Raw genomic sequence first — 27038 nt, forward strand, 5'->3', positions numbered from 1 at the left:
CAACCTTTCGACTCCGAGTGGTTTTTGCATAGGTACAATGTCCGTCTTCTATTTTTATGTCGCCCCAACTGAACGATTGGATTACGCGGGACGTGTTGCCGGACAACGAGCACGTCATCCTGACGCTTGTATTTCCGGGTTAAGCGTTATTTTTACTCCCCGGCCTGCAACTCCCACTATCATTCGGGAGCGCGGGTTGGGGTAGGTGACCCTCTTCAACCCAGGACTATCAAAAGTAAGTGCCTGGGGAATGGTTTATTTACCTCTTTGACTGGTTTTGTGTTGTTAGTAATGATGTGGCGATATCCTCCACAACGGAGATTACGACCCGTGCACACTATCCTCTAACTGTATGATTTCTTTACGCAAAGGATCACTTTGGTGGACCTGATTCTGAGTCCCCCTTTCCGACTTCAGTTTTGCCCTGGGTTTATCAGAGCTTTATCTTTTTATCCAGAGAACAACCCCACCAGTGCTTTACATCTATTGGTTGACCCTGTCATTCTGTGCATATTATGAAGAACTACATTCCTCTTTTTTTTGTGTGTACCTGGTTTATAATAAGAGAGACCTGCTCAATAGACAATATAGAGAGTGGGTGAATCAGTTACACACTTAGGAGCGTTATTGTACATATCATGAATGCATTAGCCAAATTCACAATGTGATGTATATCATTTATATATTGTTGTACCTTAATTGAGGTCTTTGTGTTTTATATGTCCCGTTTTTATGACCGCTTGCTGCACTAATGACTAGAGTGTTTGTAAAGCCTGGCTAAAGGCCGACGTAGTCCCATGAAGCCCTTTCCCTAATTGGGAGGGTAGGCTCAAAAAAAATGTTTTTAACTTGCTTGGGTTTACCACTTTGTTACACTATCACTTTGGAGTACACGGTTTTTCACCAGTTGCTTGTTTTGTTGGTGTCATTATTATACCCATTCTGATAATCACTATTGACGGACTATAATCATATGCTGTCATTTTATATCCTCAGGGTGACTTATAGGAACAGCAAGTTCAGGTCAGATTGGACTCATGTAAGTGACTGGGATCCTTCCTTTTTGACTTTGTGCTGACAGTTACAGACTGCAGGAATTTAATTAGTTGATAGTAGGAGAGATTTAAAGTACATTAGGTCCTGAAGAAGCGTCACTGGATCCTTGGAGGACCATAGAGATGCGAAACATGTCGACCTCACTTCTGAGGTGTGTCAGGTAGTTCCTGGCCTCCTCTTGTTTCTACAAACCAATGTAGAGTGGTGGAGCATTACCTCTTTCCCACTCCCTTGTTGTGTTTTTAATCTTGGCCATTTCCCTACATAGATTAATAAATTTGATTATTCAGAGGGGTATGAACCAATTTTAATTTTTCCATTATTCTCCCTTCTTTGTTCTCCTTACTCACTTTTGGGGTTTGCGGCATCATTGAGAAAAGATCTCCGGCAAAGAGCCCCCTGATAGGGGAGCCCGTCAGACATTGCAGCGCCGGTCTGACGAGGAGCATGTCCGATGATGAAGCATGGCACCCAATAGGGTGTGTGAGGACTCTTGCTCCTAATTATTAGGGCCCCAGTTCCTTTCTTTCTTGCACTTTTTGGAACAGTGTATTTCAGTATATTATACTAACTAGGAGACATGCAAAGCTCATGCAATACCACTGTAGTCACACAGTACTCACACACATGTAAGAAAATACTCAGTGTTACAAAAATAAAGGTATTTTATTTTGGTGACACAAATGCCAAAAATACTGTAGAGACCATACTTCCTTAACAGGCAAGTAATACACAAATTATATACACTAGTATGCAGGAATAGCTGTAAAAACAGTTCGAAAATAGTGCAATTAGTGAAAATCGCAATGGTTAGAAATGGGCCTAGGGGGAACACAAACCATATACTAAGAAAGTGGAATGCGAAAGCTGGTTTCCCACCTAGGCAAGTATAGTGTGTAGAGGGGCACTGGGAGTATTAGAAAACACTAAAGGTAAATAATAGAACCCACCCCAGAGCCCAGGAAAAGAGGAGTAAATCACAGTAACTTTCCTAGAACACACAGGAACACGAGAAAGAAGATATTGCAAGAACCAGAAGAGACTGCAAGACACCAACAATGGATTCCTGGACCTGGAGACCTATGCAAGAGGGGAACCAAGTCCAAGAAGCACTGAAGAGTCCAGGGAGAACAGGAGCCCCTGCTAACCCAGATGAAAATGCAAAAGAAGAACCACAGGTGAAAAACAACAGTCAGTATTGCACCCAAAAAAAATGGATGCGGGTTTCTGGTTGGTGCAGATGATGTCCCACGCCAGATGGATGATTGCAGTCTGGTTTGCGTTGCAGGATTCCGCCAACAAGCCTTGGCACACGAAAAGCTCGCGGTTAGCGGAAAATGGCGCTGCCCGGGACCTGGTGGACTCTGCTCAGGAGGGTGAGCCAGAGAGGTCTCTCAGCATCTCAGAGAGCTATCAGAAGACCAGGCAGTGTGCACAGGAGTCCCACAGCATGGAGACAAAGGTGCAAAAGGAGGCCCATGCATCACTACACAAAGGGATCCCACGCCACCGGAGAACCATGCAGGAAGCTGTGCGTCACAGGAAGGAGTGCTGGGGGCCGGAGCTGCATGGTGCACGAAGAAGTTCATGGAAGGATGCCAACTGCAAAACACATGGTACGCGGGGGTACTGTCTTGCGTGAGGAGGCAAGCTCTTACCTCCATCAAAGTAGGACAGTTGGACATCACGACCGTCGAGACCACTTCAGTCCACCACCCGTCATGCAGGATCCACACAGCTCGTCAGGAGAGGGGTCCCACACAACCGGTCATCATTGCAGAGAGGTGCCTGCTGAAGCAGGGAAGTGACTCCTTCTTTTCAAAGGAGATTATTTTGTTCTTCTGGTGCAGGCTGAAGAAAGACTGCCCTCTGAGGATGCAACAGGGAAACAGTTGCTGGCAGGAGCTGAAGAAACAATGCTGCAGAAGTCATCTTTGTTTCCTTGTTGCAGATGTAGAGTTCCTGGAGGGTCCTGATGCAGTTTCTTCGGTAAGAAGGTGAATCAAAGGAAGCAGAGGATTCCTGCTGGAGTCTTGAAATCTGAATCTGAAGAACCATCCAAGAGAGAGACCCTCAATTGTCCTGAAAGGGGGATTGGTCAGCTACAGGGGAGGGCTCTGACATCACTTGCTGGCACTGGCCACTCAGATGCTTGGAATCCAAGATGGCAAAACCCTGGGACCCTCTGGGGGAGCTCTAAGCACCACTGTGAGGGTGGTGGTGGGCAGGGGAGTGATCACTACCCTTTCCTTTGTCCAGTTTCACACAAGAGCAGGGACTGGGGGTCCCTGAACCGGTGCAGACTGGCTTATGCAAGGAGGGCACCATCTGTGTCCTTCAAAGCATTTCCAGAGGCTCTGGGAGGCTACCCCTCCCATGCCTGCAACACCTATCTCCAAGGGGAGAGGGTGTAGCACCCCTCTCCCAAAGTAAATCCTTTGTTCTGACTTCCTGGGCTTGAGCTGCTCAAGCAACAGGAGGGCAGAAACCTGTCTGTGAGTGAGGGCTGGAAGGCCTGCAATAGGGGTGACTTATAAGTGACCTGGTGCAGTGTAAAGGGCAGTGAAAGGGTGTATGTACCTTTTTACACAGGCTGCACTGGCAGTCCTGTAGAAGCCTTTGCATGGGCTCCCCATGGGTGGCAAAAGAAATGCTGCAGCCCATAGGTATCCCCTGGAACCCCAATGCCCTGGGTACCTAGGTACCATATATGAGGGACTGATAAGGGGGCACCAGTATGCCAATTATGGGTGAAATACTGGATTATCAGTATCCTACAACCATAATTTAAGGGAGAGAGCATAACTACTGGGGTCCTGATTAGCAGGATCCCAGTAGACACAGTCAAACATACGGATAAACAGGCCAAAAGTGGGGGTAACCATGCTAGAAAGAGGCCACTTTCCTACAAGCGCCAACAGGCTTTTCTACTCCCTGTATAAAGGTGGACTGATCAATAGCCGCCACCAAGCATTCAACAGCTAAAAGGAACAAAAAGGGTGACAGCTGGCAACCCTGTTGCATACCTTGCAAGATATAGAATGGCTTTGATAAATGACCTCCAGAGTCGGCCTGCTCTGAGGGAGTTGAATATAGCCACTGGATTTTGGACAAAAAGCTGGGACCTGTTCCTGTCCTACCTAAGGTGTGGAAAAGATAACGAACACTACAAAATATCCAGGTCTAAACAAATAAAGAACTAAATTAAACTTAATATGACAAGGGGTATTTCCTTATTAGGACGAAAACCCTCACCCAAACGTAGGTGTCATGCTTCACTATAGAGTTTCTCCTCACACCGCAACAAGAAGTCATTGTGTGGTCTACAACTCCCACACTAACTGGGAGGGGATCTTCAGATGTTTTGGTGTATTTTAATATACCCCTATGGAGCAAGTTGTGTGATGAGTAATGCAGTGTGATAAGTGTGATAAGTGTTACGATGTAGCAAAATATGAAAAAAGTGTGATTAAATTAACTCCAAAACAGACATTAGGCTTTATTATTGTCTTTGTAGGTTCGGATTAAAAATAGGCATAAGCGAATACCTGGGGAGGACTTTATCTAACCCTGTTGATGTTCTCTATATTGGTCAATATGTTTTTGCCCTCCATATAACCTGTATCTAAGGTGCAGGGGGATCTCATCAGGAAATAAATTAATTTCTGCTTAGCTCAAAAGAGATATCAAATAGTGCACAAAAATATATATAACACAATAAAAAAAAGTAGTCACCAAAAACTCATCAGGAGATCCACTTCTTCAGGACTTGTAAAATATCTAGGTTTGTTTAGCAAAACATAATTGTCAGTGCCACCATCAACCAGTGTGGGAAAAGGGCTGTTTCCTCCTTTGAGGTGTCAGCATGCTGTCCAGTGATCACCATCAAGCACAATAACTAGGATCACTTGCAAAATTCGGATCTCATGTCTCTACTCAAAGTGTCCCCCTGGCGATAGTCTACGAGTGCACACTGGCATAGAAATAGAGACAAAGGCTCTCATTTTAGACTGGAGGTAAAAACCGCCTACTGCCGTGGCGACGGCTGCCAAAAGACCGTTGCCAAGGCTACCAGCCTTCCTCTGTATTATGGCTACAGCCAGATTTCTGGCAGAAGAATGGTGGAAATCCAGCTGTGGCCATGCCTCCTGTAAGGTGGTGCTGCTGCCGCCAGCAGCACCACACCAGTGGCCCTCCGCCAGACGTATTATGACCCATGGTGGCAGCAGCGCCCTGTCCCATCTCCTGCCGGAGGACCCCCTGAACACAGGTAAGTTGGGTCTCTGACAGGGGAGGGTGGTGGTGGGTGTTGTGTGTGTGGGGGTGTGTGAATGTTTGTGTGTGTGTGGGTGCGGGTGTGTGTTGCGTGTTGAATGCATGTGTGCATGTATGGAGGTGCGAGTGCATGTATATTGTGTAATGTGAATGCGTGTCTTCGTATATGTATGAAAGTGTGTGTGGATGTGTGTGTGAATGTATGTATGCATGCGTGAATGCATGTGGGAATGGGTGTGTGTATGCGTGTGTGTGAAGGGGGCGTGAATGTAGGTAGGGGTGGGGGGGCTTTGGAGAGGTAGGGGGATTGGGGGGGCTAACTGAAGGGGGAGGGGTGGGAGACCCCTATTAGTGACAGGGAAGGAATTCTCTGTCACTGGTAGTGCCCACCACCATGGTTTTCGTGGTGTTAAGAAAGCCACAAAAACCATGGCAGCAGGCAGGGTCATAATCCCGCAGGCGGAACAGTGACGGCCGCCGGACTGGAGATTGATACTGCCATCGGTCAGAGTGATACATTAGTAGTAAGTACCGCCAGCCTGTTGGCAATACTTACCACCATATTAACGCTGACAGCCGGGGTCATAATGACCCCCAAAGTATAGATAATGTAATTTGAAAAAAAGGTTTTCCAAACTGTCAATTGCACACTATGACAAAGAATCACACAATGGGCTAAGACTGCAAGACAATGGAAAAGAAACATGTAAGGATAAAATGAAGAAACCCGTATGTCAAAATCTTAGTAAATAGACATGGCTGAGGGCTACAGGTATTGTATAAAAATCACTGGAAAGATCTGTGGTAATGAACCAATAATGAACAATTCAGAGCCAGGTAAAATCCAATAAAATAGCCTCCCCCAGCGAGGGGAGGCTTCTTGTCCCCTGGCATACCGTGTTGTGGTTCCCTGTGCTGTGTCATGCCAGGATCGAGGACACTGACCAAAAGCATATATACGCAGGTTTGTATCCAATGTGGTGCACAATATATCTCAATAATAAGGGGTCAGCAGCCTTACAGAAGTGTAGAAAGGGACCACCATAGTGTTATAAGATGCATCATGTATGTATACATGATGGCTGCTATAGGGGTAAATTTACACAGCAGCTGTTGGGTTACAACACTTCTAATCTCTTCAGGGTTTTCATCAGCCCCAATGTGATAGGTATCATCACCCTACTGCAGAGTAGTCCATATCTTTCTAACAGCATCATGCACTTTTGTGTGAATCTTTGACATTTGAACATTTGTTTACACATGGGGACCTTTAGTCCTGTTTGTTGACTCCATGGCTGGGTAGTCATGAGCACAGTCCTGCTGGCGCCCAGTACTAGGAGTATGGGGCGATTATGATTTCCTTGATACTGCAGTTCTTTCTCAGTTAAGTGTAAGACACTGTTTGGGCGATTGAGCAGAAGTTGTTAGATGTGATGTAGCAGGTGGCTGACTGCATTTCCCATCACTCTCCCTGTTGGCGTGCTTGAGTAACGTTGAGCATAGCTCCCTGCCCCTTTAAATCAAGGGACGCTATTTTTGGGCAGCATCCTCAAACTCGGCAAGACACAGACTTTCACCAAGGCAACAACACAGCTAAGCAGTATGTTGGGGGAGCGAGAAGCCTTTTCACCAAAATCCCTATTAAATGTGATGACTATGCTAGTAAAGTAAAGCCTGACTTTGCCTTATTAAATGTAGTTATTTCCTTCGTACTATTTTAAATGGTTACTGTGGTGTCTCAAAGCCTGAAGATGGGAAATAATATAAACATGTGACTCTATGAAAGATCCAATGCTGGAGAAAAATCAACTGGCCCTCATTACTGATGTGATTGCTCAACAAACAATCTCAGCAAATAGAGGCTTAGGTGTCGCAGTGGAAGCACTGCCAAATACTATTCTGAAAATATGTCAAATGAAAAATCTCCCATGTACAGCAATGTTTTATTTCAAAAGAAAAAAAACAAATATTGATAGCTTGGAATAAATAACTGCTAAAAACTCACCAACTCACCAACCATAAGGAAATTTGCTGAAAGCGACTAGGGATGATGCATTCTAGGCAAAACAAAGCATTCGCAGATATTCTCTTGGAAACATTGGAAACTCATTAATGTTCAGCATAACCACTGATAATCACATTTTCATGAAAGGGTGCAGTGGAAGAGTTTCACATAAAAAGCAAACCTATTTAAAAATGTAGAGGTTTTGGGGAAACCGCCACAACCATACTTTGCACCTTTCTCCCAGACCCCCTTATCCTACTTCAGACGGGACACGGGATTAAGTGAGTTTATATTTGTTTGCTATCTGTTTATGCTGAAAAGAGAGCTAATACTCACCTAATACGATATTTAAAGTAAGTTATTAGAGACCTTTAATATGTGAATTATAAGAGAAATACTTAAAAATTAGTTTGGGAGAAGAATGTGATCTCCTAAAATACAACTATTTAAAAGCAAGGTAGAACATTAAAAATACAATTAATATTGTAATCTGAATCGTACAATTATCACTAACCTGCCTCAATGAGTGTGACATGTCCTGGAGGATTTCTTCTTCGTCAAACCACTTTCCTTGAAATCTTATGTAAAGATGATCTAAAATTCGGGACTGCAAATCTTTTGGTACACGTCGATTAGCCAAATATAATTCACATTGTTCATACTGAAAAATAACGTATAAGCCAGTATTAATCAATAATGCGTATACAAAATGAACTAGTATGATTTCGATACAGTGGTGCGCTGCTACAGGTCAGAAGAGTGAATTCAGGGAACTTCAATTTTCAGGACCTTTGCTTTGTGATTCTTTGTTCCTGCAGTATCCTTGAAAGTCCACTCTTCTGCAACAGAGAAAAAGGCACTTGCGGCAACAGTGATGGTAAGACGAAAGAGACTCTGTGCACAGTTAGACTTTCTCCTAGATCTTAGAAGTCGCAGAGGCAATCAAATAGTACAGATGGTGAGAATTCCTTCTTTAACAAAGACAAAGCATTCCAAGCCTTTTTGACTCGTGGCTGAATATAAACAAGAGGGTGAGGCCTAGTTCCAAGGAGACGTGTAGGTCTGAGTCAGCGTACAGTACACCATAAACATTTAGAAAGATGCATGATCCTGATCCTGGATGGTGAATGGACTGCACTGGTGTGGGTGTGGTGTCTTGTCGCCCTCCAAAATTTAGAGGAAACTAAAGGCCTCATTTACAAGAATCGGACTCATGGGCCCTGATGCGTCAGGTTTCTTGTGCTGCTTTACGATCCCCTAACAATGCCATGGATGTGCTGTATTTTCAATACAGAGCTCCATGGCGCACGTTTTCACAGATGCATCAGAAATACTGATGCATGTGTTAGCGCTAAACTCATACTTTGCTGGACTAACATAAAAAAAGATGCTACTTCAGCCATGTGAGGAGGCCCCAATAGGGAAAAGCCATGCATCAATTTTACGCTGCTCTGAGCAGGCGGTAAAATTTTGACTCAGTCAAGTCACAGAATGGCACAGTGAAATGTAAGTTTCACTGTGACAGGTCTGCATGGTCTTTCCAGTAGGAACGCCTACCCTGCATACATTATACCTGGCGTAGGTATAACGTGACACAATGGTTTACAAACTGACGCATTGACCCCAATACATCACTTTGTAAATCTGGAGCAGTGAAGAGCACTGCTAGCTCCACAGCTGTGTAAAAAAAAATGGTGCAATGGTGGCACAAAGGTTCTGTAAACGAAGTCCTAAGTTTTCAAAGAAAAACTGGCATATGTCTCTCACCTCATCCTACCCCTTCCTACTGAGTTATGCTCGTTTAGGTAGAGGTGTTAGCAGTTGGGCAAACCCAGGAAGAAAATCTCATTGTCTATGGCTGATATTATAGAACCCTGCTATGATCGCCAATATTCGAACACATACACACGTATTACGTATGTTACACTGCATGATAAATCATTATATACTATTCTGTTGCATATAAGAATGATTGCAAAGATTATAAAAACTCAGGCCCTTATTTATACTTTTTGGTGCAAAACTGCACTGTCAGTTTTGCACCAAAACGTTTTGCCCCGGCTTGTACCATTTTTTAGCACCAGCTAGGCACCATATTTATGGAATGGTGCAAGCCGGTGCAAAGGGTAGGCTAGGGTAAAAAAAATGACGTTAGGCAGGTTGGAGTCAAAATAAATGACTCTAACCAGATTAGCGTCATTTTTGACACTAAGACGCATATTTCTACTCTGTTTTCACCGAATTAGCGTAATTCTTTCAAATCTGAATCGGTGCAAAACTAACTCCGTGTTTATACTTTGTTGCTAGACCCATCTCGCGCCAAATTTATGGAGGTAAAGTCATTTTTTGGAAGTGGAAACCTACCTTGCCTTAATGAGATGCAAGGTAGGTGTTCCTGCGCAAAAAATGACTCTATGGTCTTAACGTCATATTTATTCTCATGTGCAAAAATGGTGCACAGGAGGGAGGAGGGGTCAAAAAATGGTGCAAAGCTTGCTTTGCCCCATTTTTTAACTCCTGGGTCAGGGCAGGCGTTAGGGGACCTGTGGGCCTATTTCCATGGTGGAACACCATGGAATAAGCCCACAGGTGCCCGCCCCAGGGGCACCCACACCAGAGGGACTGCGGAGGATGGGGGACCACATCCCAGGTAAGTACAGATAAGTACAGGTAAGTATTGCATTTCATTTTTGAAAGTGCCATAGGGGACCCTGAAAAGGGCCCCCATAAATGGCACAGGGTGCAATGGCCATGCCCAGGGGACCCTTGTCCCCTCTGCTGGCCATTGGGGTGGTGGGCATGACTCCTGCCTTTTCTAAGGCAGGAGTCATGTGGCATGGTAGGTTTAGCACAATAAAATGACGCTAATCTGGTTGGAGTAATTTTTTTTTTTACTCTAACCTGCCTAAAGTCATTTTTTGGTGCTAAACCCCTTTCTTCTATACCGCCAGCCCCATCCGACTAAAGTCATTTTAGTTTACTCTAGCCTACCCTTTGCACCGACTTGCACCATTCCATAAATATGGTGCCCGGCTGGTGCACAGAAATGGTGCAAGCCGGTACTATACTTTTTGGTGCAAAACTGAGTTAGTGCAGTTTTGCACCAAAAAGTATAAATAAGGGCCAATATTTTGTAAGTTTGCACCACTTTTGCGTACAAAAATGACGTTAATGTGGCGCAAAAAAGTATAAATCAGGGCCTTGGTGCTAGACGGGTCTAGCACCAAAGTATAAATGTGGAGTTAGTTTTGCACCGAATTAGAGTAAAAAAATTATGCTAATTCGGTGCAAACAGAGTATAAATATGCCCCAGAGTATAAATATGCCCCTGAATATGGCGTTAAGGCCATGGAGTCATTGTTTGCACGGGAACGCCTACCTTGCATCTCATTAAGGCAAGGTAGGTCTCCACTTCCAAAAAATTACTTTAACTCCATAAATTTGGCGCTAGACAGGTCTAGCACCAAAGTATAAATGTGGAGTTAGTTTTGCACCAAATTAGAGTAACAAAATGACGCTAATTCGGTGCAAACAGAGTATAAATATGCCCCTCAGTGACATATGTACACAAATGAGCAGTATTTTGCGTTGTCCTAAAAATTAAATTTTATCAAACATCCCATCCGACTTATTACTGCCCTAGGTAAAAATAGCTGCTTTACTGCTGTATCATATTAGAATATTAATGGCAAGGCATGTAATGCCCCCTGTATACCCTTTCATGCCATCAGGCCTTAAAATAAACTTTGTAATTCTGCATCCCTCCAGCAAGTAGTCCAAGTCAGTAAGCCTATCACAATCACAACTAACTTATATACCTTTCTTGAACACTCTGCTCTGTGGAACAAGAGAGGCCACTCTGCTTTTGGCACTCGGCTCCTGCTTTGGCACACAAGCCAGCGAACAATACTTCTGTTCACATTATAAAAAGTACACAGAAACCTACTCCAATGGTATCTCCCCTCCTTCCTTTACGAGGAAGCTTACAAAAACACTTAAACACATTGCAGCTGCTGTATTGATTAGAGTTTCAAAGACTGGAAATTTTCCTTTGCCTTACAGTACAGATACATGACAACTGAGCACATATTTTATTCGGTTATACAAACTGGACAGCTTTTGTTAGAAAATAAACAGGCCTGTGTTCTGTGCCACATTATTCAATCACACACTCCAATGCAGTCAATCTATTCTCAGAGACCATATTAACATACAGCAAGACAAGTGCTGAATGAAACAATAAAAAAAACAAAAAAGCATGTCACACGTTTTCCCTTTTCTTTTGTGAATATGTCATGTTGGAAATCATACCCCCATCTTCATGTATTTTAGTACCTTAATCATAACATTCGTTTACCTAATAATTTATATGTTGTGAAGAGTAATTTTTACATGTCTAATATTCCTGGAGGAAATTTCCTTTATGCTGGTGTAATCTCATATAATTTCTGGCATTTGTATTATGCCAAGTCACATAAATTAAATCTTCCTTAGGTAAAAAACGTTCCTGAGGGAACAGTGCTAATGCTTTTCCAAAAACACGCAGCTCTTGTTTTTAATGCTCAGCACGATAATCAACTCAAAATTTATTTTAAGTGGATTTGTTTACTCATGAGGACTATTAAGGTAACTATTTTGGCAATAAACAGATCGTTTTATTTATTTATTATTTATTTTCTAGGGGGAGTGTGTAGGGAAGTACCATCTTGCCTGGCATGTTACCCCCATTTTTACTTGTGTGTCAGTTTGTTTTTGGCTGTGTCACTGGGATCCTGCTAGCCAGGACCCCAGTGCTCATAGTTTGTGGCCTATATGTGTTCCATGTGTGGTGCCTAACTGTATCACTGAGGCTCTGCTAACCAGAGCCTCAGTGTTTATGCTCTCTCTGATTTTAAAATTGTCACTGCAGGCTAGTGACCATTTTCACCAATTCTGATTGGCACACTGGAACACCTTTATAATTCCCCAGTATATGGTACCTAGGTACCCAGGGTATTGGGGTTCCAGGAGATCCCTATGGGCTGCAGCATTTCTTTTGCCACCCATAGGGAGCTCAGACAATTCTTACACAGGACTGCCACTGCAACCTGAGTGAAATAACGTCCACGTTATGTCACAGCCATTTTACATTGCACTTAAGTAACTTATAAGTCACCTATATGTCTAACCCTCACTTGGTGAAGCTTGGGTGCAAAGTTACTAAGTGTAAGGGCACCCTGACACTAGCAAAGGTGCCCACACATTGTTCAGGGCAATTTCCCCTGACTTTGTGAGTGCAGGGACACCATTACACTCATGAACTACATATAGGTCAATACCTATGTGTAGCTTCACAATGGTAACTCCGAACATGGCCATTTAACATGTCTAAGATCATGGAATTGTCCCCCCAAGCCAAATCTGGTATTGGGGTGCAAATCCCATGCATCCCCGGCGCACCAGCATTGACCCTGGGTACTGCCAAACTAGCTCTCTGGGGTTTTCTCTGCAGCTACCGCTGATGCCAACCCTCAGACAGGTTTCTGCCCTCCTGGGGTCTGGGCAGCCCAGTCCCAGGAAGGCAGAACAAAGGATTTCCTCTGAGAGAGGGTGTTACACCCTCTCCCTTTGGAAATAGTTGTTAAGAGCTGGGGAGGAGTAGCCTACCCGAGCCTCTGGAAATGCTTTGAAGGGCACAGATGGTGCCCTCTTTGCATAAGCCAGTCTACACCGGTTCAGGTATCCCCAGACCCTGCTCTGGCATGAAAATGGACAAAGGAAAGGGGAGTGACCACTCCCCTGGCCATCACCACCCCAGGGGTGGTGGCCAGAGCTCCTCCAGTGTGTCCCAGACCTCTGCCATCTTGAATGCAGAGGTATGAGGGCACAATGGAGACCTCTGAGTGACAAGTGCCAGCAGGTGACGTCAGAGACCCCTCCTGATAGGCTCTTCTCTGGTTAGGTAGCCAATCCTCCTCTGAGGGCTATTTAGGGTCCCTCCTGTGGGTTTCTCTTCAGATAACGAATGCAAGAGCTCACCAGAGTTCCTCTGCATCTCCCTCTTCGACTTCCGACAAGGATCGACCGCTAACTACTCCAGGATGCCTACAAAACGCTACAAAGTAGCAAGACGACTTCCAGCAACATTGTAGCGCCTAATCCTGCCGGCTTTCTCGACTGTTTCCTGGTGGTGCATGCTCTGAGGGCTGTCTGCCTTCACCCTGCACTGGAAGCCAGGAAGAAATCTCCCGTGGGTCGACGGAATCTTCCCACTGCTAACGCAGGCACCAAACTTCTGCATCACCGGTCCTCTGGGTCCCCTCTCATCTTGACGAGCGTGGTCCCTGGAACACAGGAGCTGGATCCAAGTGACCCCGACTCTCCAGTGGTCCTTCTGTCCAAATTTGGTGGAGATAAGGCCTTGCCTCCACCGCCACACAGTAATCCTATGATCTGCATGATCTGCAGCTGCTAGGGCTTCTGTGCGCTTTTGTAAGGATTCCTTCATGTACAGCACAGCCTAGGTCCCCAGCACTCCGTCCTGAATTGCTCAACTCGTTGAGTTGACCATCGACTTCGTGGGACCCTCTTTTGTTGTGTTGAGACGACCGCCATGCTCAGATTTCTTGAACGCCTGTTCAAGTGCTTCTGTGGGTGCTGCCTTCTATTGCATGGACTCCCTCTATTGCTGAGCACCCCCTCTGTCTCCTCCTCCAAGGGGCCCCTCCTGGTCCTTCCGGGGCCCTGGCAGCACCCATTTTCTTCAAGCGTGATTCTTGCAGCTAGCAAGGCTTGTTTGCAGTCTTTTTAAGTGGAAACAACTCTGCATCCTCCAGGACACCGTGGGACATCTTCTGACCAAAGGAGAAGTTCCTGGCACCTTCCGTTATTGCAGAATCTTCAGCTTCTTCCACCCAGAGTCAGCCCTTTTGTACCTTCATCCTGGGATTAGTGGGCTCCTGCCCCCCCCCCGGACACTTGCGTGACTCTTGGACTTGGTCCCCTTCCTTTGCATGTCCTCAGGTTCAGGAATCCGTCTTCAGTGCTTTGCAGTCAGTTGTTGCCTTTGCAGAATCCCCTATCTCGACTTTACTGTCTTTGTGGGGTAGTAGGGTAACTTTACTCCTACTTTTCAGGGTCTTGGGGTGGGGTATCTTGGACACCCTTAGTGTTTTCTTACACTCCCAGTGACCCTCCACACACTACACTAGGCCTGGGGTCCATTCGTGGTTCGGATTCCTCTTTTGGAGTATATGGTTTGTGTTGCCCCTAGGCCTATTGTCTCCTATTGCATTCTATTGTGTTCTACAGTGTTTGCATTACTTTTCTAAGTCTTTTACTTACCTGATTTTGGTTTGTGTGTATATTTTGTGTATTTTACTTACCTCCTAAGGGAGTATATCCTCTGAGATACTTTTGGCATATTGTCACTAAAATAAAGTACCTTTATTTTTAGTAACTCTGAGTATTGTGTTTCTTATGATATAGTGCTATATGATATAAGTGGTGTAGTAGGAGCTTTGCATGTCTCCTAGTTCAGCCTAAGCTGTTCTGCTATAGCTACCTCTATCAGCCCAAGCTGCTAGAACACTACTATTCTACTAATGAGGGATAACTGGACCTGGCACAAGGTGTAAGTACCACAAGGTACCCACTATAAGCCAGGCCAGCCTCCTACACCTGGGTGCTGCAAAACCGCACCAATCAATAAAGACAAACATATACCCAGGTTTCCATTCCCACTCTGGTAGCGGGGTATACTGAACTGCAGGAAGTAAATGTGTTATTTATTTCCAGTATTGGAATATTTTATAGATTCACATGCTTGAATCATTCCCCGTCATTGAGATGGGAGTCCCCAGTACATTATAATAGCAATGTAATGATAACTATAGTGTATGAAGGTCTACGGCCTCCCACTTTTGTCAATTTGAGAAAAGAGACCAAACTTAAGTTTAAGCCAATCAGGCTGCCCTTCCCTTAAGAACACTCCTGTGAGAAGCTCCAGTCCCTCAGATTTTCTACCCCATGTTGTGCTAGGGAGTCTCCACCTAGCTCTATTCAGTCACACCTTTCAAAAAGTATTTTCTAGTATCTTTTTCCTCAGAATATTGCTTTTACCAGTTGAAAGCTTTGGAACCTCTTTTCTGTCAAGAGCATAGATACTCATAAATATTTTCCCAGGGACCGCAAAGTATGGTCTGTGGTGAGTCAGAGGGCCACAGTGATTCTAGCAGGATGGGAGTGGGGCTTTCTGGGTGGTTAAATGGTGCTTAATGCTTTATTTGCTTATTTCCCTTTACTCCAGTTAGCTTGTACATTAAAGCTTCTCTATTTATTTAACATATTTCTGAATGTTAGTGTTGTAAAAAATAAACAGCACCCCAGTGCTGCTCTTAATCTGGGGCCACATGAGAAGGTTAGGAGGGCTGCATGCGGCCCCTGGGCTGTACTTTGAGTATCACAGGTCTAGAGGAATTATATTTCCTCGGTCAATCACCATGTCTGACAAGGAGAAGATAAGTATCTTCAGAGCCTGCAAGACCTGTAGTAAACAGAGGATGCAATTCGAGGATCCACACAAGGACTGCATGTATTGCTTCTATCCAGACCATTCCGCAAAGGATTGTAAGGTATGCAAGACATTTTCTAACAAAACCCTTAAGGACAGGGAGGGCAGGCTGCTCATTTGGCCCCAGAAGTTAAAATCCAGGACAAACCCTGTTTGTGTCCCTGATAGTGAGGAGTCATATACATCCTCAAGGAAAACTCAATAAAAGGAACAGATCACGTCAAGCTCTTCGTTCTGAGGATCAGACTAGGAAAGCTTTAAAAAAAAGTCTAAACAAAGGTCTTATAATGCTGACAGCCCTTCTAGTTCTCCTCACAGGAGGTCTGCATCCTCCCATAAAGAGAGAAAAGAGCGTTCTGCCTCGTCAGAACATCGTAAAAAAGCTTCTTCTGAGCCTCCTACACCACCTCCTACAGTTCAGCATTCATTCTAGAAACCATCTGGCAGAACAACAACGCTGACGACATCGTCAACGACAGTGTGGAGTCAAGTGTGTACGGCCTGGTCGACGACGGCTACAAAGACGTAAATTTGTATGGCATGCAGTACTTCAAATGTGCTCACGATGACCATAGTCGACGTCCCTTTCTGTCACTTTGTTGATGCTTAAAATATCCATCTCCTCACCTCCGTCGTCGAAAACGACAATGAAAGCATTGTCGATGGCTACATCTCTACGGCCGACGTCCGCCTCGTCTGCGAAGATCACACCGTTGTTACAGCTGACATCACAGATGGCATCACCGTTGATGGTACCGTCAGTGACACAGTTGACGATACCGTCGATGACAGAAAAGATCAAAAGACATAGAAAATCTAAAAAACTGTCATCATCAAACATGTCTCCACGTAAAGTGCTGGAGGCGGCAGTGGTGATTTTGCCAGGTTGTAGGTGGGCCTGGCTGGTAGCCCAAAGAAGTAGAGGCCCTGGCCTCCTCCTTCTCCTCCAAGGCCATCAGCCGGGAGTACTCAGCAGCTATGGCCTCCAACTTCTGGTGCCAAAACCAGGCAGCTAACTCCCACCAGCTTTGATGACCTCCAGAAGCAGGCATAGGTATATAAAGAAAGAAAATAAACATAAATTGTAATGTTCAGCGCAAACACCTGTTTATAAGCTAGTGACATAGTAGGCGAACATTATTGATCCCCTAGAACCATTGGAATTTTTAATGTGATTAGTCACAGGGCCAAATTTTTCCCACACATGCAACACATAATGTAATAACATTGACTGCAAAGAATGAAACCAGACAACCAATATAATCAAAAACTGACAGTATATACTCTTCCAAGTCTACAGTTCTTGTGGTCATACTGCACCGCACTGATCAGTACCTAAACTTTACCTCCAGTCATGTACACTCCCTGAGGTCCGACTGTCATCAAACCTTCAACTGCATTACAATACAAACTCCAGTATGGGAGGGCCATCTCAGTCCCACAATATCTTGTCCAATTGGAAATAAGTTCAATAAATAATCCAGTATGGATGGTCAAGCGTTATCCCATATAGCAGATAACGAGAGGATATAAAATGTCCAAACGTGGGAACTTTTCAGCTTCTTTATTTATATATCTCCAAACAAAAGGCCCAGCCAACGTGTTTCGTCCCTTGATCAGGACTTTATCAGGGCCTACAAAAATATACATACATACACAAATCATTATATTTACAATTAAAACATTAAAATATCCCACACCCAGTACTCTTCACAGAACTAATACCATTATCACGGATTATTATAGAAATTCTGTACAACTGACCCACTGACCTACCTACCTTTACCTGAGTAGTTGCACAAAATAAATGTATACAATATTATTTATCGTCCTGTTTCAGACTCAGTGTCATATAATTAGAAAACCTCTCATCATCAGTAATAAACAGTACTTACCATATTTATAGTTGCTTTCTCAATGCATAATGTCCGTTTTCTAACAACCCTATGTTGTAAGTTAAAATTCCAACTGTTAACTTTAGACACAAGTAACTACATTGTCACCCCAGTACATGCATTTTATTCATTGATATTCATCTCATGTCCATTGTGTTCTGTGTGAGCATTCCCAATACAGTCCAGGCAATCACATAATCATCTTGTAAACAACAGAAACGTCTCCAAAAAGGTGAAAAAATCATCACTACATGTTAGATGCACCTCTATCACACATTACGTAACCCCAAAATCAGGCACATCTCACCAAAGATCTTTAACCAGTCAAACTCACCACCAGCATCCACAAAATGCACTCTTCTTTTCACTTCATACCCCCACGTCATCACCCAATAAAGCCTACTTCAAATGAGACCTCCATATAGGTAAACTTGTCTTAGAATACAGACAGATTTAGGATGTGGACTATCTGCTCTTAAAATACTATTAGTGGCAGTGGATTTCTCAAAACATCTACTGCAAATCTTGATTGACACATAAAGAACACTTCTAAAAATGTGATGGGCATCCTGTTAGAGCTCCTAGTAAATTGATTATTATATGGATTTTTATTTAAATACACAAAATATTATTTCTGTTGAAAAAAGGAGCCAGTCTAAATTAGCAAAATATCATCAACATATCACTCCCAAAAACAAATATGGGGTGTCCATTCCTTGGCTGATGAGGCCTAGGCATGCACCCTCTCAAACCACCCCATAAAGAGGTTGGAATAAGAAGGAGCCTCTAACCCCTCCACCCTAAGGCAGCCAATCACACGTTGGGCACAAACTTTGGCCTGCTGCCAGGCCATGTGGTCTACCACCCTCACAGACAGCCATCCCGCTGAGGAAACAGTGGCCCAGAGACCCCATCCCCCTCAGTCACATGAAATTAAAATGGGGAGGAGGCAGCGTGGCCCCCTCCCCAAACCTTATTAGGCCCTGCAGTGTCAATCTCCCCGAGTCGCATGTCATTACAAAGGGGGTATGGTCCTCAAGCTTTTTAACTCTTAGATAGGAGGCAGAGTGCCCTCTCCTTTTCATTAAAATATCAGCCCCAAGGCATGGAGTCCCCGTGGTCTTTAGAGGATTGGGGAGGAGGGCCATGTACCCCCTTCCCTATATTACTTATCCCCCATCCCTCTGTGCCCTTGCCCCTGGAGGTATTGTTTACAGTGTGCCCCCTCCCCTCCATTTAAATATCAGTCCCTGGGATGGGGTTCCTGGGGGCCTCTTGGATGCTTGGGGAGGTGAACCATGTGTCCCCTCTCCTTTATAAACATAGTCTTGAGGTCCTTAAAGGCTTTGGGTAGGGGAGTGCACAGCACCCTCCTCTTCATTAAATTATTTAGCCCTGCGGATGGGGTCCCTGGGGCCTCTGAGAGGCCTGGGGAGGGGGTACCAGAACTCCCCCTACATTACTCATCTACTATCCTCCAGGGCCCAGGCCCACCTTGGGCATGGGGAATATTTGTTTGCTGCAAAGGAGGCCACTTTTTTATTTTACCTCCACAAATTAGCCAACAAATAAAAGAAAAAAAGAATTGGCCCCAAGTTGGGACCATCTAGGATCACACCAACAGACCTTAAGGGTCAGGGTACCCCTACCCGGCCCCCTTATGTCTTATTTTGGTGTTTTTTATTAGGACTCGAAACTAAGTCCTGAGTCCTAAGATGACTACCAATACTTCCTGGTTGATGTGACGGCAGCCACTCAGTTCTCAGTATGAGATCTATCAGATCAGGGCCGCAGAGCCTCAACCGTTTCAAATACACAATTTGTTTGAGCATTAATTGCTCAAAAACTACTGAAGGGATTCACACCAAATTCCAAAAAGCACAGTTTCTGGCCAAGATCTAGCTTTCTGACAAATAATAAATAAACCCATACAGTGGTTGGGCATAAAGTTTCTAAGGGAAAATGAATGGGGAAAACACGTTTTGGGACCCCTCCTACCTTTTTCTACAGCCCTGCTTGATGGAAAGTTTTTACAGTCATTCATCAAACGGGGCCACAGTTATTAGCAATACAAAATGGCATTTGCTGGAAACACGACCCTAACTGTAGCTGCCCATTGATGATCGCCACTGGGTGATATAGAGACATAAATAGATAAACAAACAGATATACTCACAGAAACACAATTACTTAAATACACATATCATTTATATTGTATAATAAAGTAACACATGCATATTATTATATATATATATAGTGAAAATATATTTAGTTTTATAAATACACAAAAATAATAAACATATATACAGTACATAAATACATATATATTATATGAAATCACATAAACTTAACATAGACGTAGCATACCTGTGATCGTGTTGCCTGAAAAAAGCAATACCTAATATTGCAATTATTAGAAAACAAACACATTAATCCTCAAGTACCTCCACCTCCACATCTAGCATGTCTTGCTCACGGTCAATTATGTTCACCCAGCGGTGCATCTGCTGCCGCTTGGTATGAAAAAAAGCAGTGTTGCTGCACGTACAGGGCCTACTTGCCCCAAGAGCATCCAATGCTCCCTCAAGATGTAGCCCCTGCTAGGTCTGCCACCTGCCGCCAACATGCAAGGGAGGTGGGGGTACACTCACAACACAAGTGTGCCTACCTATGCCTCACCAGAGACTAAGCAGGACTACAATCCCACCTGTCACCTACAGGAGCTGCAGGTACCAGACCTTGTTGCAGCGAGCGCTGCTACAGCAGCATCACTGTCTACTTCAGCCATCACAGAGAGGTACTTGAATTGGGAGGGAAGGAAGGAAAAACAAGAAGTACATAAAGTAACTAAAACACTCAGAGAAATGTAAAATAATAAGAACACAGGGAAGGTCGGAAACTAATAAGTAAAGAAAAGGTGGGATTGGGTTCAGAATGGGATGGATTGGGTTGGTGGGGCCTAAGATTAGGAGCAAGAAAAATAGGGTGAAAAGCTAGGAAGGAGCAGGCTGGATAAAAGAAAATGGCCAGGTGTTTGTGCACCTTGTGGTCCGTTCATGCTGATTTTTCAGCACAGAATGAACTAATGGTGCTAAGTCGCAGCACAGGCAGCGTGAAGTGCATTTTCTGCCGGTTGGGGGAGAACAGTGGAATCTTGTGTGAGTCCACAGAGTGGAATTTCTCAAATGCAGCTCAGGCCCATTGAAAACTAGATACCTGGGGGAGTCCAGCGTGGTGAGCCTTGTGTGGATCCTGCAATATTTTCTTACCCAGAATACCATGCAAACATCAAACTGTGGCTAAAAACACACAAATTACCCGCAGATTTATCTGACACAAAGTTTTGGAAGTCGCTGGAGACACAAAGTTCCCACCACCCAGCGGTACCCCGTTTGTGTGGTTAGGCCAGCGATACAATGCACCCTAAAATACGATCTAGAGACATCATATTTAACCCACCCGAATGTATGTTTTTTTTTTCACAATGAGCATAACTGTGGATTGTGGGTCGCAGCTCAGCTGCCACCTAGGGCAAACCTGCCATACCAAACATTTCTGAAAACTAGACACTCAGGATGTCCAAGGGGGAGATATGTGGTTTTATAAGATTTTCTTTCCTAAAAGCCTTTGACTAAAAACACATTTTGCTTGCATGTTTGGCAGGGAAAGTTCTAGAATTTGCGTGGAGTCACCAATTTCCTACCATTCAGCATTTCCCTAAGTCCCCTGATAAAACTGGTATCTCACTTTTATGGATGGGTCTAATGCCAACACCAGGAAAGGGTCAAAAACAAAACATGGACAGATCTATTTATTACTTTTAAAACCAACCTTTTGTGGCCCAGTGATTGAGTGGTGACAAGGAAAGGCAGCTAACTGAATCTTAGGGTCAACAATAGACTTTGCAGTGGGCAACGGCCATAAAGTATTCATCGGGCACTTCATATTTCAGATAGGATAAGGTGACTTCCAGACCTAAACTTTCATTTCCATGTTTTACTGTTGTGAAAATTCAAAGTACTGCTCTGCTTATGTGTGTGTGGCTTCCATGGAAAAAGAGACTGACTACTCATTAAGTGAACGCCAGCAACTCTTGGTTCTTCTAGGACCTCTTAAAATATCTTAACTCAGAGTCTCGATTTTGTTTCCTTTTCTGGTTCATCTGATCTTTCTCTTTTTGGAAAAATAATGACATTTGCATGTCCCATCCACAACATTTTACAGAATAACCCATCTCTAACTACTTCTTTTGGAAAAGACACAAATAGGAATACATACCCCTTTGCACTGAAAAGAGGTAATGTACTTAGAATAATGCTGTTAAGGTTTAATTAGCAAAATGTATGCTTTTTTAAAAAACTTTGTTTATTGGTATTTTCTGTGGTTGAGTAACCATTGGTACATGTGTGTATCCCACATTGCAGGACAGCATTCCAAGCTTATACAATATAATCGGGTCACATACAAGAACTTAATCATTGTGATACTATTCTGGTCTCTATACAATCCATCCACATGTACATGGCATCATCACATCTTGCTTAATCCTGTTTTCGGCTTTCCTCATCACATTAGATATTATCATATAAACTATTAACTTAGTCAACTATGGAGAAACAATAAAGGAAATACATAAACTATGCGCAGGGAAGATAAGTTGTGGCATAGCGGGACTGGGTTATGCATGTGTATCTAGATCACCCATCCATGAGAGTCACATTAGGCTTCCGCTCGTCCCCGTTCTCATATAGTGGTATAGTCTATTCTGGCAAGATTCCTCTTCATCCCCAAGGTAGTTGTATGATCGAGCCAAGTACATTAGTGTCAGCCAGCTGCCCCGAGGTCCCCCATATGTAGGAGAGTAGTAAGGCCTCTCTGGTGTATGCGCTATAAGTACTTGTGTCCTCCCGCTCCTCTCCTGCCCTCTTAATCGTCACCCCGGTCCCTCTCCAATGGTGTTGCGTTCTCACCAGGCTGGGGCAGCCCCCCTCTTTCTCATCTCTGGGCCTCCCAAGCTTCCAATATTTCTGTCCACAGTGGGGCTATAAGTTGTGTCTGAATCCCTCGTGCTTCCTCCCTTTGGAGTGCCTGTAATTCGGCCTGGGCCCATACCGACACGTCCCACCTCCAGTCCGCTAAATGCGGGCCCGTTGGGGATTTCCAGGCCATGGCGATCCGTCGCCTGAATAAGACGAGGGCAATGTCCAAGAACCTACTGCCTACTCTCTTAGAAGCTGGCCGTGCATGCAAACCCAACAAGCACAGGAAGGGGTCGAGGTCTAGTAGTGTGCCAAGGGTTCCCCCCAAGTCCTCCAATACTCCCCTCCAGCCTCTCTGTATGTCTGGGCATTCCCAGACCATGTGATTGAATTCCGGGTCTATCGCTTTACATCTGGGGCAGTCCCTGGGCCCCCCACTATATATTACTCTAAGCCTGTGTAGGGTGAGGTATGTCCTATGTACATAGTTATACTGAATATATCTAAAGCGTGTGCTTCTGGATACATTCCGGGGGTATGCTAGCACTCTCTGCCATCCTACATTTGTCAGGTCTTTGCCCCCTGTCTGCTCCCATTTCGTCCGTAGAGTCTGTAAGGACGCCATTGTAGCCCCAGTAAGAGCCCCGTAGAGCTTGGTAATCAAATGACTGTCTTTCCCCACCGTCAGTAGTAAGTGTAATATGGCATGTGTCTCTGGCTCTGCATTCACTGTAGGCCATAATTTCCGCACAGCTAGGACCAGTGTCCGATACGTCAGGAACTGTCCCCTCGGGACCCTATCCTCTTCCAGCAGTCCTGCGAAGAAGCGCAGAATTCCCTCACGAAAAAGGTCTCCCAAAGTCAGTACTCCCGCCTGAGTCCAGGCTCTCACCTGGCTTCGCATCAAGGTGCGGCCCGGCATTCCCAACAGTATTCCAGTCAGTGGCACCCCAGGGGAGTAAGCCACTGTCACTCCAGTGCCCTTCAAACATCTTCTCCAACAAGAGAGGGCCACCATCAGCATGATGGTCTGCCCAGGCAGGAGATTCCTGGCGCTAAACCAGGCCAGCCAGGAGGAGATCAGGTTCTATTTCACCACTAGGTACACTCAAGTCCAGCCGGTGTGTCCCCGACAACCATCTAGCCACCCACTGTAGTTGTCATGACAGATAATATAACTGAAAATCTGGAACTGCCAAACCGCCCTCTACGCGGGTTGGTAAAGGGTGGAGAGGGATGTCCATTGGCGACCCCATCCCACAGGAGCCCTCTAAACCAGGACCTTGGTATAGCCACTGGTAGGTTGGCAAAGTAATATAGTAGGCGTGGTAACATAATCATTTTGGACAATGCCACTCGGGCCATCATTGGGAGTTTCAGGGAGTGCCAAAACATCACGGAGAATCGTAAGGATCGGAGTGCTGCACCGAGGCTCCCGTCGCGTAGATCACATGGATAGTGAAAGACGTGAATGCCTAAGTATTTGAAAGTACGGGGGGACCAAGGAATATCAATAGGGCACGAGGATGGGCGCCCAGTACCCTCAGACAATGGGAAAACATACGTCTTCCTCCTGTTCACCCCAAGACTGGACGGGATACTGAATCCCTCAAGCATTGTGAGTACCCAAGGAACCCCCGACATGCCATCCCGCAAGTAAATCAGTAGATCGTCCGCATAAAGCAATATGATGTGTTCCACGTGACCCCACGGCACTCCTCTGCCATGCCCCTCCTCTCGGAACTGTGCTGCCAGAGGCTCAATAGCAAGCGCGAACAGTAAAGATGAAAGAGGGCAACCCTGTCTGGTGCCACGGTATATTGAATAAGTAGCCGATACTATCCCGCCCGCCCGCACTCTCGCCACCGGGAGACAGTACAGCAGCTCAACCCATTGTATCCACTTCTCTCCCAGCCCCATTCGAGTCATCACTGCCCGCAGATAATCCCACCTTACGGAGTCATGCCTTTTCAAGATTGACTGATAGAAGCACAGCTTCAGGGTGACGCTCCTTGTGCGGTAGGTGTAGAAGCGTGACAGCCGTCTCGGGTTCAGGGAGATATTACGCTCGGGTACAAAACCATTCTGGTCCTCATGGATGAGGTGGGGGACATGGCGTAGTAGCCTATTAGCCGGAGCTTGCTAAGGATTTTGAAGTCGCAATTCAGCATGGACAGGGGTCGGAAATCAGTCACTGATACCTCTTTTGACCTGGTCTTGGGCAGAGGAACCACCAATGCCTCCCGCAGAGTCCCCGGTAAGGTGCCTGCCTCGTAAGCCTCCGTGTACAGATCGACCAGCACGGGGGCAAGGAGATCCACATATGTCTTGTAGAACTCCATGGGAAGTCCATCTGTGCCTGGCGTTTTGCCTGCGGCTAGTTTTGTAATAGTGGTTTTCACCTCACTCACAGTGAGCATCTCCCCCAGAGGGCCCCTGTCCTCTGGTTTCAGGGTGGCCAGTGGGAGGGTCTGTAGGTGGTGATCCAGTGACTGCAGCAGGTCTTCCTCGGTTTGCCTATAAAAGGGACATATAATAGGATTTTAAAGCATCATTTATCTCAGATGGGACATAGACGTGATCTCCATCCGTCCTCTGCACATTTGTGATCGGAGTGCCCCCCCCCCTCGGCCGCACCAACCAAGCCAGCTACCTACCCGATCTACCCTCCTCCTCTTGTACAGACGTCATGTGCTTCCGATAATCGTGGCACTGTAGCCTTTCCAGTGTTTGATTAAACAATTCCCTTTTTTTAAGGAGTCTGTGCTGCGCCGTCAGGTCTGTACCCTGCTCAACCTCCCTATCATGGAGTTCCTTTTCCAGTTGGTTCAATTCACGCACAAGAGTGTGCCTGATCCCCACCGTCTGTCCCATACAGTGACCACGTGTCACCACCTTACAAGTCTCCCACTCCATGCGGTGCGATACTGTGGAGCCCTTATTGGTACTAATGTGTTCCAGAAGGTGATCTCTGAGTCCCTGCCTGTACACTGGGTCCTCCAGGACTCTCGGCTGAAGCCTCCACGACGGAGTGGGTGCCCTCGCCCCTGCACCCCACCAGGTTATAAGCAATGGGCTGGGGTCCGATAAAGTACGGCCCAGATACTCGGAGTGGACTATCTCGTGGGAAATGGAGCCATTGCACATCACTCGGTCTATTCTGGTATGTAGATGGTGAAGCCCTGAGTAGAAGGAGTAATCCCTATCAAGGGGGTGCTGGACCCGGCAAACGTCCTCCAACCCCCAGTGCCTCGACCAGTCGTTTAGGTTTTTCACCATCTTGTGTGCTGTCGCCCCAGGCGGGGGGGGCGCGGTCCATCCCAGTGTCTAGTATGCAGTTAATGTCCCCCCCGATCAAGAATCGCACCCCGAGGACCTAGCCAATTGCCCAGAGAATGCCTGCCAAAAGGGAGTCTGCTCCTGGTTAGGGGCATATACACAACTCAGCACTATGAGCCTACCTTGCAGTCTGCCCTCCACTATAACGTATCTGCCGTCCTGATCCAAGTCAATAGAGAGGGGCTCGAATGGGACTCCATCCCTCACATAGAGCAACCCTTGCAAACGCCGAGTGTGTGGTGGCGAAGAGCTGCCCCCTCCATCTGCGTCTTAATCTATCCACCTCCCTAGCATAAGATGCGTTTCCTGAAGCAGTGATATATGTACCCCCCTTCTCTTTAAATATGACAAGATCTTATGGCGTTTAACAAGTGACCCCATCCCACGAATATTCCATGTTATCAGCTTGTAGTCCAGCGCTGGATGGTAACTAGGTCGGGAAAGAGCATCCGCCCCCCGTGACAATCATTTCGCAGCTCTGTCCCACGTCCCACAGGTGCCACTATCACTGTTAATTCCAAGGTGACTAATCTCCTGCGCATTCGAAAAGAAAAAAACATCAAACCCCAACTCCCACTTCCCAGGGCAATACCACAACAAGCGTTTGTCCCGCATGTGCAAAACAAACGGAACAGTAACGCTGAGTCATAGAGTTCTCACCATTCAGTAAATAGCGGTCAAGAATCCGTGTGGGGGGCCATGATCGCTGCGGGCCCATAGTCAGACAACAGCCCCAGAGGAGGGACCGGCGCCCGCCACTTGAGACTCATCACAAATCATCTGCCGTTTGGGGAGTCACTCTCGGAGCCTCATCATAATGGTGGGAGTCTGAGTCCATGGAGTGGGTTCGATGGTCTGATTTACCTCCACTGGCCTCGTCAGCTGGGGTCCCCTGTTTTAGCAACGCCACCGCCTCCAAGGTGGCCCACCTGTCCAGT

The sequence above is a fragment of the Pleurodeles waltl genome, chromosome 5 (assembly GCF_031143425.1).
Source record: "Pleurodeles waltl isolate 20211129_DDA chromosome 5, aPleWal1.hap1.20221129, whole genome shotgun sequence".
In the NCBI taxonomy this organism is placed as follows: domain Eukaryota; kingdom Metazoa; phylum Chordata; class Amphibia; order Caudata; family Salamandridae; genus Pleurodeles; species Pleurodeles waltl.